Raw genomic sequence first — 12,658 nt, 5'->3', positions numbered from 1 at the left:
GTGGGTTCAGACAGGAAACCCTAACCCTTAAAAAAGGTGATTGTCCATTTCGCTTTGGCAACTGGTTGCACAAAAGTTACACAAGCTTAAGTGGCTGAACGTTAATGTAACTTTAACTGGCTTCTCACGCACATAGTTCAGAGCATAGTTTTTATAAGAACCACATCATTTGTACTAATGGAATTACACAGTTAGATACCCCCCATGTCTTGGTGGGCAAGGAAGGAACTTGAGAAGCCACAGGATACTGTGCAACACAGCCTCTCCTGGCCAATCAGGGTGTTCCCTTTTCTCTCCCTCCAACAAATGCTACCCTGTAAAAGCAGTTTTCTGCAGTAGGCAGGGGAGGGAAGATCAACAACTGGCTTTCCTCTGTCTGTAGCTCTGTCCACAGGGATGGGAGGGAAATGACAACATCCCGTGGCATCCCATATTCTGTCTGGGAGCCACAGGACTGCTCTCTTAAATGTGCTGCAGGGTGCTAGTCATTCTACTATAATTGTTAAACTGACGATTTTAGCTGTATTTTAGATAAACAGGAACCAGAAGTCAAGCTACTAATTCAATTTTTCTAAATAAGTCCACCACAACTGTTGTGTAACTTGCTGAGTGGCACAGGGCAGATGTGGGCAGAAAGCAGATCACAAAGATTTCAGCCAGTGGTCAGAAATGCTGGGAGGTAAAAGCCCCAAACACCTGGAGATCTACTTTCTGCCCACTTCTGCTTTAGGGCACTCCTGTGTAATTCCTGAAGGCAACATTAAATAGACTTCTAGACAAAGCAGTATTGGTGAATTTTGCCCAGCTTATGCTTTTCTTAAGATGCATGTTACGTTGCATAATAGACTTCATTCACCAACCTCTGAATTCAGTTGCTTTTTCAACTATAAACTGGTTTTGGTTTGTAGCCTACCATATAGTTACATTTTAACTTTTTAAATTATTGCCCTTATGAATTTGAAAAGTCAGCTGGTAGACATTATTCACAGTTGCAAGCTAATTTCCCATTCTCTCTGCTGCTTTTTAAAGGTTTCTTTTCCTTAAAGATAAGTGTTTTAACAAATTAAGGCTAACAGATGGTCCAAGAGAATTATAACACTTGGAACACAACTGAAATGAAATGCCTTTTGTTGGGGTGGTGGGGGCAGCTCAAAGAATTTGCAGCCTAGATGACAATGAGATTTGAATAGGTGTCATTGTTCAAAATTAGTTTCCTTAGTAACGTGAAAACTTTTGGTGAATATTTACCCTTTAAACTTGTTTCAGGGTATATTAGCAATTAATTCCTGATTCCATTATATTAAATACTTTCCCAAAGGTCATCCGGCCTGCTACTCAGATATAAGATCATCCATTTACCAGATCTACCTCCTACAAATGCATATTTTTATAGAGATATAGAGCACTCTCTATCTCAGACCACAGTATACAAACAGTATACAAAGATGTATTTTAAGAAAGTACAAAGCTCTAAAATATTTTTTAAAAATTAAAAGTTAAATATTGGATATTGGTTGGCATACATTCTTTGACTGTATGATCTCATTATGGAATTTAGACGTAGTCTTTTCTGTTTCAGATACTACCATATGTAGAGCACATTTTAACATAGTAAGCATAGTGTCTTGTCTTTAGGTCCATAAAATAAGCTTTGTCCCTTCTCTTACATTTTAGACTGTGAACTTCTAAAGCTTACAAATCAGCTACTGTAAAGCACCATGCATTATTTTACTGTCACAAAATGCCTGGGCTATGGGTGGGATTAAAGGAAAACTCAGAAGGCAGGATAGATGTATGTAGCATTCCTTTTACATGGGCATCTCTTGATCAGTGGGGCTTGAACCTAGCATATCCACCCAAGAAGAGGAAGTTAATCCACATCAGAAAAATGTGAAATGGCCCTCAGCTCAGGAGAACTAAATGAGACAGATCTTGTCAGCATAAACTTAACTAAAAACTCTTTGGCAAACTTATTCACAAATGCCTCAAGGATTAAAAAAAACAGACAACAAAGCAAAACCCCCTGTCATTTTGGTTCAGTCAAATAGTCTAGCATCCTGTCCAGTGTCAGTGACCCCTGTGCTAATTCAGATGAGCAGGCAATGTAAATATACTGTAGTGTGCGAAGTTCACAGTCACTCTGGGCAGGAAGCCTTGTCAAAGGTTGGCACATCTCTCTTTTGTACGAAGACATTTGGTGTGTTCATTAATAAGACACTGTTAACCAGACAGCAGTCTCTAAGAGCTTTGGCTATTGTGGGATTAAGAAGTGTAATGCAATAAAGTATATAGTTAAATGTCTGGTTACGGACAGGTTTATTGGTCAGATTTTTTTTGACATAATAGAGCTGAGTGAACATCTGGCCATTACAGAAAATAGCTGACGAATATAGCATTAAACATTAATAATAGAGATAGTGCAAAATGTTCAATAAAATGGCAAGAGTGAGCCAGGAGCCATTAAATAAATTACAAGTAAGGTCAATGACTTACAAGAAAAGCTTTTTCTGGTTGAGTTCAACTGGAAACAGTATGTTGTTCTACCCCAGTGTATAGCAAAGGCACTTAAGAAAAAAATGAGGAGACAACCCAATGTAAAATCTTCAGCAAATTGACACTTTAAAAGAGTCCACAAATTGTGACGGGCTTTGGAAGATTTTATTATTCAGTTGTGAAGTCCATCCCACACACATGCATAGAGTAGGACCAAATTCATCAGACTGACATTATTAATACATAGCTCGGGAGTTGAAGATATCAGTTTCTGTCATCTGTCTGTCCGTCCTTCCTTCCAACCTGATTTGTTGCATAGGTTTTTACTACTATTTCATTTTAAGGCTGATTATACATACTCGAATATATAGTTTTAATAAAAATATAGAAAGTTGGAAAATATGGATATTGCCAAACAACATGTCAATTTTTTGTCTTGTCCAAGCAAGTGTGTCCCCAACATAAAGAATAGCAGGATTTTAAAGAATTGGGTACACTATGGTACTTAAAAAGTTTACCACTTCCTTCTTCCCTTCCTTCACCCCTCTTTATTTTCTGGTAATAGAAGTTTTCAAAGTGGTCACAAGTACTGTAAGATCAATGAAAACATTTAGGTATGCAACTGCTTCACATAAACCAACAGCAGAAATTAACCAGTTTTACAAAAATGTAGGACAAGATCAGATCAAAGTTAAGCAATGTTAGGTAGCACTGATTTCAATAGGAGAGTTAAGAATGTGCTTAAACAGTTGAAATCTATGGGACCTATTTGTCAGGATTGTGCTCCACAAACATTTCAAACTTAATGGTTTATATTTACTCAATGAGTAATGTAAGAATAACGGAGTTAACAAAACATTGAAAAATAATTCTGATGATGAGTATTTTACTTAACGTGCAAGAACAGATAGTCCACAAGTGCCAAATCATATTTCAGAATAGGTTTCTATCAAGTTCACTTTTATTGAGTTCAAATCTAAGCAGCATTTATGGGCTACTGAACTCCTAACTACTTTACAAGCAAGATATTCCCTTGCATGTCAGTCAAACAAACTAAAACTAAAGTTCTTAAGCAACTTCAGAACAATCTCACAGTAAATGTGGAAAATGTCTATGGTTGCTTTGGATACTGTTTGATAATTGTAGCCAATAAGACTATTGAGTTTATATATACTTTCTAGAGAGTTCCATTGAGTGTAGACATATGTAAAGGTATAAGTTTCCCCATGAAAGTCCAGTCATGCCTGACTCTAGGGGGCGGTGCTCATCTCTGTTTCCTAGCGGAGGGAGCCAGCGTTTGTCTGCAGACAGTCTCCGTGGTCATGTGGCCGGCTTGACTAAACACCGAAGTGCACGGAATGCTGTTGCCTTCCCATCGAAGCGGTACCTTTTTATCTACTTGCATTTGTATGCTTTCGAACTGCAAGGTTGCCAGGAGCTGGGACAGAGTATGGGAGCTCACCCTTCTGCGGTTTCAAACTGTCGGCCTTTCGATCAACCAGCCCAGTGGCTCAGTGGTTTAACCCACTGCGCCACTGCATGTAAATGTGCTTTTGCACATTTGTTTTTCCTGTTAAAATGGGGCTGCCCTTAAGTTAGCATTAGTTCTTAAACAATTACATTCAAATCTGTTTGCATGTCATCCATAAAGATGCTTTTTATTGAAAACTGGATATCAAAAGAGGTGAAATTTCGTAATTTACAGAGCAATCCTATCATGTATTTCTGACGGTGAGCCTATTCACTCAGTCACATAAGGGGAAATAAACTATGCTGACTTATTTGGCTGCATGCAAGGAGAAATGTGCATAATTACTTTCACCAGGATGATTTGCTATGTGATGCAAACCCAGTAAGGGTGGCTTCTTGCTGTGATTAGCAATCCACCTCAGAACTCTACAGTACCATGGTCTGCATTTCAAGGCTGTCAGTGCACTGTGGTTTCCCCAACCCCAGGCTATAGACACATGAAAGATCTCAGGGACAGGAAACTGACACTGGAAATGTGCAACACTGCAGTAGCAATGTGTTACACTGGAAAATTCATTCCATTTAGGCCAGGGGTCCTCAAACTTTTTGAATAGGGGGCCAGTTGAAAGGTGCCAGCAATGGGCGCGGGCCAGGGTGGGTGGGGGGCATGCGTGTGCATGCGCACAGAAAGGCGGGGCATACGTGGGCAGAGATCCTTTTCTCCCAACGAGCTAAAAACGATCTCCCTGCTCCTTGGGGCAGGCTTGCTCACAAGGAGATCCTTTTCTCCGAGCGAGTCCAAAATGATCTCCTTGCCAGCAAGCCGGCACCTCGCCACACGCGTGCGGGTGCGCACACGGCGAGTTATGGCAAGCTGGATGAACGGACATGGCAGGCCAAACCCAGCCCGTGGGCCGTAGTTTGAGGACCCCTGATTTAGGCTCCACAAACTTTTGATACATTTTCCAACCCAACAGCTAGAAGCAGAATGAGTCAGGATGTGGCAGCAGGGTTATCCAGCTTCCACAAAACTGCTTGAGCTATTTCTGTGAAAATTCTGTATTTCTAGCACAATATGCTCATATCACGGTATGGACAAATTACACCGATTTGTTAGGTTTGAGTCATTCTTGTGGCATTGAACATGGCAAGTATAGATGCATCTTACAAACACAAACAGCGAGTCAGAAGGAGTCTCCCGGGCCATCTAGTGTGACCCCCCGTCTCCAGCCAGCTCCGCTCATGACTGCCTACCATGTGCATCTGTACACACTTCACCTTAGGCACCTTGAACTCTCTGACAGCTTCAGATTTATATAAAATTTGGGCATCATAATTTGTAAAGTATAGGCCTGAATTTTGTGCAAATTTCCCTGGCTTTAAAGTATCAATGCCTATTACTGTCCATTTTAGAAACAGAAATCTATGTTCGTGCTTCACTTGTGTCAGATCACACTGCTGATGGTGCTCCATCTAAAAAATGACACCTACCATACCTGTCTGGGTGCTTAGGTCACTTTCCAACGCCTTCTTCTGGATTCTCCTGCTATGTGGGGAGCTACAAGGGAGAGGCTTCTCAGTTGTGACACCGTGCTTATGGAAAACCCTTCCAATGTTCACCTGGTGCCCATATTATCATATTTTCAGTACCATGGAATTTTTTCCCTTCTCTCTCAGGTAGAGACCTAGATTTGTATGGCTGTCTTATCTATTCATATGCTGTTTCTTTTGTATTGTATTAAATACATTTGTATTTACATGTCTGTATTGTATTCTATATTTTTAACTGTTCATATGGCATTTTAGTCTTAGATGCTTATAATTTGCTGAGAAATAGTTGACTATTTAGCATATTTAAAACATAATTAATTAAATAAGCATAAATCTGATTTTTCATGCCCTATTACTGCAATGCACAACATCCATCATGGCTTAAACATTAAATAAACTAGTATATCTTCTATTTCAACCTTAATTAAAATTTGTCACATTGGTTAACAAAAGCTTAGCTAATTAATTAATCTATTAAGTCGACAGCAGCTTGGAGCCCTATTTCAACCTTGTGTAGCAAAATTCTGTGTAGGTTTATGCAGATGTAAGTTACATGGTGATTTCTCCCATCTAAACCTTAGATGTACATACCCAAAGTTAATTTCTACTGTAATGGAGATGTAATGAATGGTGCACCAGCTGTCCTGTAGGGCAGGTCAAATGGAATTCTCATCCTATATACATGAAAAGACAGCCTCCTTATGATGGAGATTCCAGTTGTTTGTCCAGAAATGAGAACACAGAAGGCTTTATTTCTAACTACTTCAGCAATATTGTTTAAGGTGCTGGAGGACTCTTTACCACACTCATGTCTTGCTTGTGGTTTTCCCACAGATAACCAACTGGTATGAACAGAATACTGGATTAGATGGATCCATGCTCTTATTCACCACGTCACTTATATTTGTTGTTTTTGTTACAATGGACAACCATATCAAACTCTCCAGAAAATAAATATCCAAATTCTGTCACTGTTCAAGATAATGCTTCATTTCAAAGTTACTATATTTTTACAATATCTGTTTCTTTGGTTTCCTGAAGCTGTTCCTGAATAATATTTTCAGGAGGGATTTTTTTTGAATGGCTGAATTACAAGACACATTTGAGTAGCTAACTTTGCCTAAAGTGGAATAAAGATGAGAGGGGAAAGGCAGAAGATTGGAATTCATATTTTACAGATAAATGAAACAGAATATATAGTAAGCACTAACATAATATTCAGTGATGAGTAAGGCTTCATATTTTAAGTAAATTAAAACTTTACATATTATAGTAGTGTTTTTGCCTCACAGTGTTGACAGTATTTGCTTTCTAGCATCTGATGAAGATAATAAAATTCATTCAATAATTTCATTCTGCTGTCCTTGTAAATAGATACATTACATTTGGTGTTAATGAAAGAAATTATTATTATATTGAAAGTGTGACTGCTTAGAAAATTATGCCAGGCCCAGTCTTGCCTTTCCCAGTAAATTTGCTTCTGTCATGTTTAAAACAAATTCATTAAGCTAATCCTTTGTTTTCTTTTCTGATACATGCTGGCTCCCAAGTATTTGTCTTTTCTATTATATCTGCCAAATAGATTAGAGGCACCATTTTTCTTGCCTTTGTATTTTCTAGCAAAAAAAAAAAAAAAAAAAAACCTCTGAAAATTGAAATTGTTCTCATATGAACAATTTCAAAATAATTTTTATTAAACATTTCAGTCCTTATTATAATTTTCATCTTTATTCAGTTGTGGGGTAAGTAATGAAATAGGAAATCCTTGTTTGGATTACATGTAAATATAAACAAAGTGGGTGGCCCTAGCCAACTTGCTTCATAGCCTCACTTTGCCATCTGTAATATGGATGTAGCAGGCAATGAGGCTGAAATTCACATCCTCAGCCAGCTATGAATTTTACTGGGTGATTTTGGGTCAGTCATACACAATCAGCCTAACATAGCTAACTGGGTTAGAAAATAAAGGGGAAGGATCAAGAATGCATTGTAAAAATGGAGCAAAATGCAGGCTTAGGCCTAGGTCTACCTTGCAAAAAATTCAGGGTAGCCCCACCAAAATTATCTCATTTTTCCATTCTCTAGTTCATCCAGCCCCAGAGAAGGGTTTCAGGAGGTGTTGGGGGGCTGTGGTCGGGGTGGGGGAGGCAGGAAAGCCCTTTTATATGAGCAGAGTTATGGATCTCATCCTTGATTAATAATATAATTTTAGGAGAAGGATTGTTGAAAAGATGTCTTAGATAATGTGAGATAATGTGCAACCTCTAAAGTGCTATATAAATGCCATTTTATTTTGCTGTTGACAAATGCCAAGTCCTCCACCTAGGGAAAACCCCCCAAATGCATCAGTACAAGATGAGAATATGTGACTCAACAACTGAAAAAGATCTTGGAGTTATTGTGAACAACAGGCTAAATATGAGCCAACAATGTGATGCAGCTGCAAAAAAGGGCAAATGCTATTTTGGGATACTTTAACAGATGTATCACTTTCAAAACATGAGAGTAGTTCCCCTATACTCTTCATTAGTCAGACCTCATCTTAGAATACTGCATTCAGTTCAGGGCAACATGATTTAAGAAAGATGCAGAAAAATAAAAAGGGTCCAGAGGAAGGCAACAAAAATGATCCAGGTTTGGAAACACTGCTCTCTAAGAAGAGACTCAGAGAACTGTGCCTTCAGTCTCCAGAAAAGACCAAGGAGGGGCATGATATCACTTTATAAGTACCTCAAAGGTAAGCGCAAAAATGAATGAATGAATGAATGAATGCTGTCAGAAAGAGGAAGGGCAAGATTTTTTCTCACTCATTCCGGAGTGTAGGACACGGAATAATCACCTCAAGTTGCAACAAACCGGATTGCAGCTAAACTATCAGGAAAACTTTCCTAACTGTCAGAGCAATAGGACAGTGGCACCAGCTGCCTAGAGAGGTCATGGGATCTCCCATACTAGAGACTTTCAAAGAGAAACTGGACAGCTGCCTGAGTGGGATGGTGTCACGTGGTGTCCTGCAACAGCAGGGGGGTCGGACCCAATGGCCTTCATGGCCCCTTCCAACTCTGCTCTTCCATGATTCTACGATCATCTCTGGCTGTGGCCAGCCTAACAATTCCGGGGGTTCACCTGGTTTGCAGGCCTTTTAAAGACAAAACATTAAACCCTTTAAGAATTATTTCCGTGTTAAAGATAGGGATTAACTGAGAAAATTTAACTAGAGCCCAAGTCCAGTGCTTGCCCACCCCGGACTGCAGGGCACTATATAACACACCTGGCCAGAACGGGGTGTTTCCACGTCAGTAAAGAAAACCCGTATCTAGCCCTTCTTGCTCAGATGGAGGGCGGGAGTCATCCCACCCCGCAGTTCCCGCAGCAACTCTCCAGGCGGCTGCCTGCTTTCCCTCGGACGTCCCTCTTCTCGCGACGGCGGCTTCGCGGCTCTTACCTGAAGCTCCACATGTAGCTCTGCTTGTAAGGGAAGTAGCTGCCGGGTCGCTGCAGCAGTACTTCAGGTCGGAAAAGCCACAGCGATGGAGCGGGCGGTCGCCCGGGCAAAGGAAAGCGTCTCCATGGGAGAGGCTGAGGGCAAAGTCGCCCGCGCAAAGCCGGGGTCGCTGGCCCTGTTCGTGGCTGCGGCGACGCCAGGCATGGGAAGATGCGAGCGGGAGAGAAGGGTGCGTGCCGCGGCCACAGCCCGTGGAGGCGGCGGCGGCGGCGACTGCAGGAAGGGGCGCTCCTGCTGCTCCCTTTCCCGGCCTTCCTCAGGGGCTCCCCAGCCTTTTCCCAGGCGCTCTTGCGCTCCACCCTGGCCCAGCCCTGAAGTGTGTGTCGGGGGTGGGCAGCTCATCTCGACTGTGATGCTGAAATGGATCTTATATGGATTCCGTCATAAAAACCTGAAAGATAGACAGGTCTCTATTTACAAAAGGAAAAATCCATTTAAGTAATAACTTATAACTTGCTTACAGGTTACTCGTGTGCCAAGTTGTGCATGCTTTTTTGCTTGCTGGGGACACAAGTGACCATACCTTTGAAACCAGCTATTTCACGCCATGCCCGTTTTAGAGAATCCTGGCCTTTCTAGCTCATTCCCCAACAGATCGAATGGATGCAGCTATTTCCCTTCTGGATGTCTGCATATGCACTGCAAGGTAAGCATGATTCAGCGGTAAAAACAACACACTGAAATAAGCTTTAGTAATTATGCTGAGGTGCATAACATTATCTCATTTCACCTTCAGAATATATTTAGTTCAGAACAAAGCCTTGTCACCAATGACATAACCTAAATAAAGAATACAGGTTGTTGGTGTTGTTAGTCTCAAAGTCGTGTCAGACCCATCAGGACCCCATGGACAACATTCCTCCAGGCCTTGCTGTCCTCCACCACCCCCTGGAGTCCACTGAAGCTCAGGCCAACTGCTTCAGTGACTCCATCTAGCCACCTCATTCTCTGCCGTCCCCTTCTTCTTTTCCTATCAATTGTTCACAGCATTAGGCTCTTCTCCAGTGAGTCCTTCCTTCTCATAAGGTGGCCAAAGTATTTGAGTTTCATCACTATCTGGCCTTCTAAAGAGCAGTCAGGGTTGATTTCCTCTAGGACTGACTGGTTTGATTGCCTTGCAGTCCAAGGGAATACAGATTAGTGCCTGGTTATCTCTGCTGATAACCTATCAACAGATTTGCAGTTGAGATGTTCCTTTGATAATGCTTTTTAGCGTACACAAAGGTCCTACAACTCCCAACAGCATGGCTAACTGGGGCATGCTGGGAAATGTAAGACCTTTTTCAGTGTATGCTTGCATAAGATTGCACGATAAATTCTTTCCTTCGTTAGGCATAATGATTAATGGTTTACAACAAGGGGGATGCTTTCTAGTTAGGTGGAGATTTTTTTGTCTATTTGAAGAACATCAGAATGTTGAAAGTGGTGTTTATTCGGGGTATGATTGTATGTGCAGAAGGAGCATTTTTGGAAGTCAGGAAGAGGCAAGATGTTCCTAGCTGGAGTTAGCTAAAACTAGTGGGTGCCTAAGTTGTTTTCTGAGGTATAATCCTTCTTGTAGGAATGACTTTGTCTTTGTCAACACTAGCAAAAGGAGGGCTGGGAAAAAGAACTTGCTATCATTACCTTTTCTAGCACTTTCCTGCTTCAGGGCTCTCCTTGGGGACAGGTGTGGAAATGAATTTCTAATGCCTATCCTGGTGAGAAGAACCCATCTCTGCTCTTTAAACCAGTCTGCAGCTTTCAGCCCCACTTGCTAAGTGATTGCTGCTCCCCTCCACTGGTCCTCCTCATGTGTTCATGAGGGTTACAGAACCATCAGTGGAATCACTGCACATACACAGATTTCAGGGCAGAACAGGGGCTGAATGGACACACATATATATCCACATGCTTTGTGCTTTTGGTCCCCTGGGATTGCTGGCTCCTGAGAAAAACTATTTCCCCCCCTTCACTTACTCCCAGAGGACGGACACCTACTCCAGATGGTCTTTTCCTGCAGCTGTTAGCTTTGAGAAGACCAAAGCTGAGATGACCTCAGCCCAACAGTGGAACATCACAGAGAGGAAGACAACACCCCGCGAAGGAGGTCTGTGAGTTAAAAGAACCAAAGACTTTAAAATAAAAGCATCAGAAGAGTGAGAAACTCTACCTGAACCCAGAGAGACCATAAAATATTCCCTGTGCCAGAGGAAGTGGCACGTAACTCTTGGGGAAAAAAAGATGTGCTCCACTTAAGGACAGACGGAGGATATATAATGATTTAAAGTGTTATGAGTGTGTAGCTTTAAACATTGGTAAGTTTCAGAAGAGCAAGGGGAGTAAAAGGTGGGTGAGCAAGTGGCTGGCAGAATGTGGAAGTGTGTGAGGAGAGAGAAATGGATACTTTCCATCAGTCAGGTGCGGTCTGTGTGCAGTTACAGTCAGCTGGAATCAGTCAGTGGACTGCAGAATCCGAAGAGGCAGCCTTCTCTTTAGAATCTTTGATGGTGCTGTGAAAAGCATTTAAGATTCAATAGCAAGGGGAAGAAAGTAGGGTACTTAAGAGGACTTACTAGTGACCACGGAGAGTCCAAATCCTATATTGTCAAGTATTACATGGGTGTGAGTTATAAAAACTGACACAAAACTGAGTGCAGAAGGGAACTATTAAACTGAGATAAATAGAGTAAAGACCAGTCAAAATACATTCAGGTGAGAAAGGAGGATTTGAGAGTGAGGATTGTGAAGGGAAAGAATAAGAATATCTCAGAAGTTATTAATATACATTTTTTTATTTACTAAAGAAATAAGTTATTGAACATTTTGAAACCAATATGCTTATTAATATGAGGGTGTTTGTGTCATCCTCAGGATCATATAGTCTGAAGAAGGAGCCTTATAGCTTGGGCACAATACTGTGGGAGAAGTTAATTAATAAGACTGGAATTAAATTCCTGGTGGCAGCATTACATACTCAGAGAAAGAGAGGGGGATTTAAGGTTAAAGGCATTCTATATATACATATATTATAGGAGAATACTCATGACACAGTGTTATCTTGTGAGTTTCATTGCTATATGGAAATGTGAACTGGTCTCTGCAGGCTTAGTGTAACCTCTAGCCCAAGAATGGGGAACCTGTGGCCCTCCAGATGTTGAAATGCATTCCAGTCAGTGCCAGCATGGTCAATGCTAAAGATTGATACTGTAGTCCAACAGTAACTGGAGGCCCAAAATTTCCAGTTGGAGAATACAGAAAAATGACAAGCTTAAGTCTTTTGTTACATAGATTTTTCTAGTATTATTCTCTTAAGTGAGAATAGTTGTATAGGACAATTTTTTACAATTAGTTTAGATTTATCTACCATACATTCCAATTTTGAATAAGATAGTTGAAAGAAATTTCTCTTCCCATCAGCCTTCTGAGTAATTTCCTCTCATCAGAAATCATATTGAGAGCCATTCATTCAGCATAAAAAGAATCAGGAAGATTTTCTGCTACTTCTGTAGACTTGTTGTATGTCATTTCTACTTGCTCCCTGAATAATGTGCATTCATTTCATTGATGTAACACATTTCCGTTCCAGCTTGTGCTGCAATTTTTGCAGTAAAAGGATTGCCCTTTCATTGTATGGAAAAATTTGTGGGTAGAAAAATG

Source organism: Varanus komodoensis, unplaced genomic scaffold (assembly GCF_004798865.1).
Source record: "Varanus komodoensis strain SLA01 unplaced genomic scaffold, ASM479886v1 scaffold5, whole genome shotgun sequence".
NCBI classification, from domain to species: Eukaryota; Metazoa; Chordata; class Lepidosauria; order Squamata; family Varanidae; genus Varanus; species Varanus komodoensis.
This window is presented reverse-complemented; position numbering follows the sequence as displayed.